This window comes from Hemitrygon akajei, unplaced genomic scaffold, assembly GCF_048418815.1.
Source record: "Hemitrygon akajei unplaced genomic scaffold, sHemAka1.3 Scf000183, whole genome shotgun sequence".
Lineage (NCBI taxonomy): Eukaryota > Metazoa > Chordata > Chondrichthyes > Myliobatiformes > Dasyatidae > Hemitrygon > Hemitrygon akajei.
In genome coordinates, this window is record NW_027332069.1 from 551615 (window position 1) to 557629 (window position 6015).

A 6015-nucleotide genomic window follows, 5' to 3' on the forward strand; every position below is an offset into this window, starting at 1 on the left:
GCTAAAAATGCTGCGAGAATTGAACCGACGGAAACATCGGATGTCAACTCCACAAATTCTCGAATCTCCCCAGTCGATCTATTGAAGAAAGTGTTACCGGCTCCAGATTTGTGTTGGATACGGTACCAGAACTCAGTACCTCGAAATCCATGTCGTTAATGAAAACCGAATCGGGAAAGTACCGCGTTGAACAGAGAATCAGAATCAAGTTTATTATCACCGGCATGTGACGGGAAATTTGTTAACTTAGCAGCAGCAATTCAATGAAATATATAATCTAGCAGAGAAAGAAAATAATAATAATAACAACAAATGAAATAAAACATAATAATAAATACACAAGTAAATCAATTACCGATATTGAATAGATTATGAAAAATATGTATAAACAGAAATACTGTATATTAATAAAGTGAGGTAGTGTTCTAAGCTTCAAAGTCCATTCGTGATTCTGATGGCAGAGGGGAAGAAGCTGTTCCTGAACCGCTGAACGTGTGTTTCTGTCTCATGACCTTAGAAATCCAAGGTCAACCCTAATATCCGGTGCTATCTGTGTCGACGTTGCTCCTTTGCAGATTGGAAGAATTTTCATCGGCAGTGTCATGACGGTCAATTATCGTCCCTCATTAATGAGCTGTCCTGACTGTATGTGGCTGATGACGTGACGTAGTCGGACAATGGGTTGCAATGAGAATATTTAGGCTGCAATTGGTTCGTTCAGTGAGGGCGGAAACTGGACAAAAGTGTTTATTTTGAATAAACAGGATTTCAGGAATGTGTGAGGTCATGTACTTCGATGGGATTAAAATAAAGGACGACCGGTTGCGGTGAGACTGTCAAAGGAAACTGATCCCGAAATAGAGATGGCGAGCCGATGGGTGGATCAGGTATTTTGCAAGGCAACTGCAGATTGTCAACTGAACACATTTGGGGCCAGCGCTCAGACAGCATCCAGGGTGTTAAATTTTATTGGCACACTACACGCTGCTGCTTGTAGTGTGAGCGCTGCGAGCAGGGTTCGAACCTGCGTGGGGAATACCCATTGGATTTCAAGTCCAACGCCTTAACCACTCGGCCATCGCAGCTCCATCAATGTTCAGCACCCACCGTAAGGCTGCACCTGAAGTGAGAGTTGTACTTGATTTATTTTCGGTAACGGAAATGGTGAATCGATCATGCTTTGGGTTTGTCTTGCAGCCAGTGGCACAGGGAACATTTCGCTGGTAGAGGAAAGAATAAATTCAATTAAATACCAACAAATCTGGAAGCAAGGATCACACCGTCTGTAAAAAAGCTGAAGATGAAAAGAGGATGGCTTCTACAACAGGATAATGGTCCTAAACACACCTCAAAATCCACAAAGGACTACCTCAAGAGGTACAAGCTGAAGATGTTCCCATGGCCCTCACAATCCCCCGACTTAAACATCATCAAAAATCTGTGGACAGACCTCAAAAGAGCAGTGCATGCAAGATGGCCCAAGCATCTCACAGAGCGAGAAGCCTTTTGCAAGGAAGAATGGACGCATATCCTCCAAACAAAAATTGAAAGACTCCTAGCTGGCTACAGAAAGCCTTTACAAGGTGTGATACTTGCCAAAGGGGGTGTAACTAAGTACTGACCATGCAGGTGGCCCAAACCTTTGCTTCGGCCCCTTTTCCTTTTATCTTATTTTGAAACTGTAAAAGATGGAAATAAAAAAATGTAATCTTGCTTAAAATAATAAAGAAATGTGTCATCTTTAACTTTATGCCTTTTGGAAATCAGGTCATCTTTTACTCGCTTAGCTGTTGACAGTAACAGAAATTTTGAGCATCGGTGCCCAAATCTTTGTATCCCACCGTATCCTTCCTTCCAATGTGCATCACCGTATCACACGATGATCTGTTTGACAAATCTTCTCCCATTCTCCTCAACTGTCTTTGATCTTCAATGTGTTTGAATCTTTTGAGTTTTTGAACACGTTGAAGTCAGGCTACCTTTCTTATATTTTCTTTTCTTTAGCCTCCCTTCCTTCTTTCAGAGTGGAGTGACAATCCCAATTTCCCAACCATCAGGGTCTATTCTAGAATGTAATGATACGTGAAGGGGTACTATTATTGCCTCGAGAATCTTCAGTTCCCACGTTTAGAACCCTGGGGTGTAGTCCAACTGGTCCCGTTGACATACAGCTTCAGGGCTTTCAGCTTCACAGGCACCATCTCCGGAGCCATAACATCCACTCTCACTGATGCCCTCTGACCCATGTTCATCGGTGCCATTATGCTGGAGTCTTCCACAGAGCAAAATATTCATTCAGTTCGTCCGTCTTTTCCTTTCCCCCCATTACTGCTTCTTCCGCATCATTTTCCAGCTTTCTGACATCCACTCTCGCATCCCTTGTATTCATCATATCTCCGAAAAAATGATCTTTTCTCTATTATTAGCCATTTAATTTTTCCTCTCATCAAATTTTATTGGTTTTCTTTTGTATCTTGAAAGCATCCCAAACCTCTAGCTTCCCACTAATGCTTGCTATATTATAAACCCTCACTTTTGCCTTTATGCTGCCTTTACTTTCCAGTGTCAGCCACTGTTGCCTCATTCTCCCTATCGAATATTTATTCTTATTTGTGATGCATCTATCCTGCGCCATACCAATTGCCCCTAGAACATCAGCCCTGCTGGATCTGCCGTTAGCCCTGCTGGTTCCCCTTTCCAATCGACTTGGCTAACCCTAGACTTAGGTCGCTGTTGTTTTCTGCGAGTGACAGGGTCGAGGACTGTTATCGCCCCTGATTTTTTTTCTCTGCGAATGACGTGGTCGGGAACTGCTATTGCTATTGTGTTTCCATGCGAGTGACGGGGTCGAGGACTGTTATCTTCACGGACTTTCTTTCTGCCAGTGATGTGTTGGGGGCCTGCTATTGTCGCTATATTCTTTTCTTTCTTTGCTGCGGGGAGGAGGCATTTTGGGGTTTAAGAGATTTGTTTCTTTTCTTTTCTCGTGCCGGGGTTGATGTTTGTCCTTTCATGAAAACCGATGGTCTCTCGGTATTTAATTGCTGTATGGAGCAGACAAATATCAGAGTTGTATTGTACATGCAGGCTTTGAGAATAATATTAACCGTTTGCACCTTTCTATTCTCCTCACTCGTGCCAATGCAGTTCCACTTACTGCATGGAATACTCATACGTCTAATTTTAGATTCTCGCTCTCAGACTGCAGGATAAAATCGATCACATTACAATCACTGCCTCTGAAGCATTCCTGTATACTAATCTACCTGGTCAAAGCACAACACAACACACAATCCGCAACTGCCTTTCTCTAATGGGCTCAACCACAATGTACTCTAAAAAACCATTCAGTAGGCATTCCCAAACTACCTGAATGTTGAGATCCTACAATGACCATCGTAATATTGCCATTTTCACATGCCTTGTGCATCTCCCGTTGTCATTTGTACTCAAAGTCGACTGCTAGAGGCCTGCATATAACTTCCATCTTCTGATCCTATGTTATCTCTCACTAAGGATTTTTTTAAATTTTCTGTACGTCACTATAAATTACAATAAATAAAATAAATAGAAATTTAAAACAGGGAATTGTTAGTGAGAGTTCATGCGTTCATGTGTTGAGAAATGTCTAAGCTGAGCAGAAAAAGCGGCTCTTAATAACAATGTGATTTTCTATTTTCAGACTCCTCTACATCCACCACCCCACGCCACACTCCCCCACTCCCCACCCCCGTGGGTAGAAATATGTAGAGGGCATGTTTGGTCTGGTGAAGGTCCTGAATAATGCACCCAGCCTTCTTTTGGCACCGTATTGAGAACATGATATTGGCGAGGCGTGCCCGTTTCAACAGCACTCTGCCCCTTCTTTCGATCCTACGCATTGGAGCCCCGCCCCACTCCAGACTGTGACGCAATGATTGACAATGCTCTCCACGTACGCCCACAGAAATGCATTTGATTCTTCGACAGCACTCTAAATGTCAATAATGAACAATTATGACGTCTGCACAGTGACCGCGTCAGCATTTTGGGACCAGGATGGATCCGCTGAGATGTCTTCGCCCAGGAACCTGAAGATATTTACTCAGAAGACCATAAGACCATAGGACAATGGAGCAGAAGTCGGCCATTCGGCTCATCGAGGTTGCTCCGTCATTTCATCATGAGCTGATCCAAATTCCCCTTTAGTCCCATTCCCCCGCCTTCTCACCATAACCTTTGATGCCCTGACTACTCAGAAACCTATCAATCTCTGCCTTAAATACACCCAGTGACCCGGCCTCCACTGCCGCCCGTGGCAACAAATTCCATAGATTCACCGTTCTGAACCTCCAGTGAGGATTTGCGTTTGTTCACCTGACGCATTCTCCCTGGAGTACAACTAATTCCCTGGTCTTAGTAAAATTGATGAGAAGGTTGTTGCTTCGACTCCACCCAACCAGCATATCCATCTGATGCTGAGACGCCTATTGGTGTCATTAGAAACAGGATTGCCTGCAGAGTCAACGTAAACGATGTGTTCCTCCAAGTTCCGAGTGCAGCATGGGTAGCAGGGAGAGTCGCTGCCTCCTCGATGCTTCACCCGTCCCAGTCATTGATCAGCAGAACAGTCAACGCAATGGCTTTTCTTCCGGACCACCCGGTGTGAGTGATTGTGAGTAATCAGTCCTGGGTCGTGGCTGAAATGGTTCAGTATCTACAGAATGGAGCAGCGAGCGGCGTCACGGACAACGACACTCTTCATAAAGGGTTTGCACATTTCACTGCAAACGCAGGATGGGCTGAGACTGTCACTTTCACGTGATTGGTTTCAGCTCGGTATGTTGTCAGACATTCCTGGTATTCGTCTCAGGGTTGGCTTGTAATTAGTGATCACATCCATAGACTCCAAACAGAACACAACCTAGTCGCGGTGTGAAGGCTTGCCTGGCTCAGTAACCTGGAGAGCGAAGCTGGCTGGAGTTAGGAGTTAATGCTTTGGCTCTTGGTAGGGTCACTCATGCCAAACAAGTCAAATGGTGGAGGGCAGACTGAGAGTGTCCACCGCTCCCACAATTTCGAGGGTTCAGCTCAGAGATAACAAGCCGAACTGGTCAAAGAAATCTACAGTGAAACGAAAATGAAAAGTCCGTCTACATATGAATCCGCCGATATATACATATATTTACTCTAATTGAATGTTTGATTTTTATTTCTATATGTATCATGTATTGATTGCACTGCTGCGGCTAATTTAACAGATTTCTCGACATCTGTCCGGGATATTAAACCCGAATCTGATTCTGATTCTGAAGTAAGTCACATCCGGAAGACAGATGTTGGTGAAGATCAGAACTGAGACTCTCAATCTGGATCAGAAGAAATTGAGTTCAGTGGTAAAATTCCAGCTCTCGAAATCCCAAGCATTAGGCACAACAATGTGACCGGTGTGGGCAGTCTCGCTTGTCACCTAATTTCTGCCCGCACCGATTCGAAACCCTATGAAATGTATAAACGGATATTGTACGCAAGTCTAATGCACGTGTCCTGGTCGGGAAAAGGGAAGATGTTAAGCAATGTAAATTCACTTGAAAGTTTCTTGTTCTTCCACATGAATGTCTACAGCGCTCATCAACATGCAGACCCATCGTTTTCCAAAGACTGCTGCGCTGTTTCCATTTCACACGTATTTCCACAACAGAGTGTAACAGCAACACAGTCTCCCAACTCCTACACTGACCTCCTGAGGCCAGCGTGCCGAACACCTTTCCCACAGTCTCTCTGCACATGAGACGGGTTTCAGCAAACTATGTCCTTCTCCGACTCCCTCTCCCTGCTGAATTGCACTCCCCGGTGCTCTATCATTCCTAGAATAAATACTCAGCTGGTTTGACATTCCAAAATGGGAAACCTCAAACTTATCTGCCTTGAAAACTATTTCCAATTCCTTCTTCAGTGTTTCTGTTTGATATAGCCAATTATCTCGAGCGTCAATGCAAAAGTCGTGAAGCAAATCACTGATAATGTCCAATAACG

At 44.1% G+C, this 6015-nt stretch overlaps 1 non-coding gene across 1 annotated transcript; it reads right to left on the reverse strand.

The window, feature by feature from the left end:
• Window positions 1-1003: 1003 nt before the first annotated feature.
• On the reverse strand, window positions 1004-1085 carry trnas-uga (transfer RNA serine (anticodon UGA)). The gene has a single exon. It is a non-coding gene; the product is annotated as a tRNA-Ser (tRNA).
• Between the last annotated feature and the right edge of the window lie 4930 nt (window positions 1086-6015).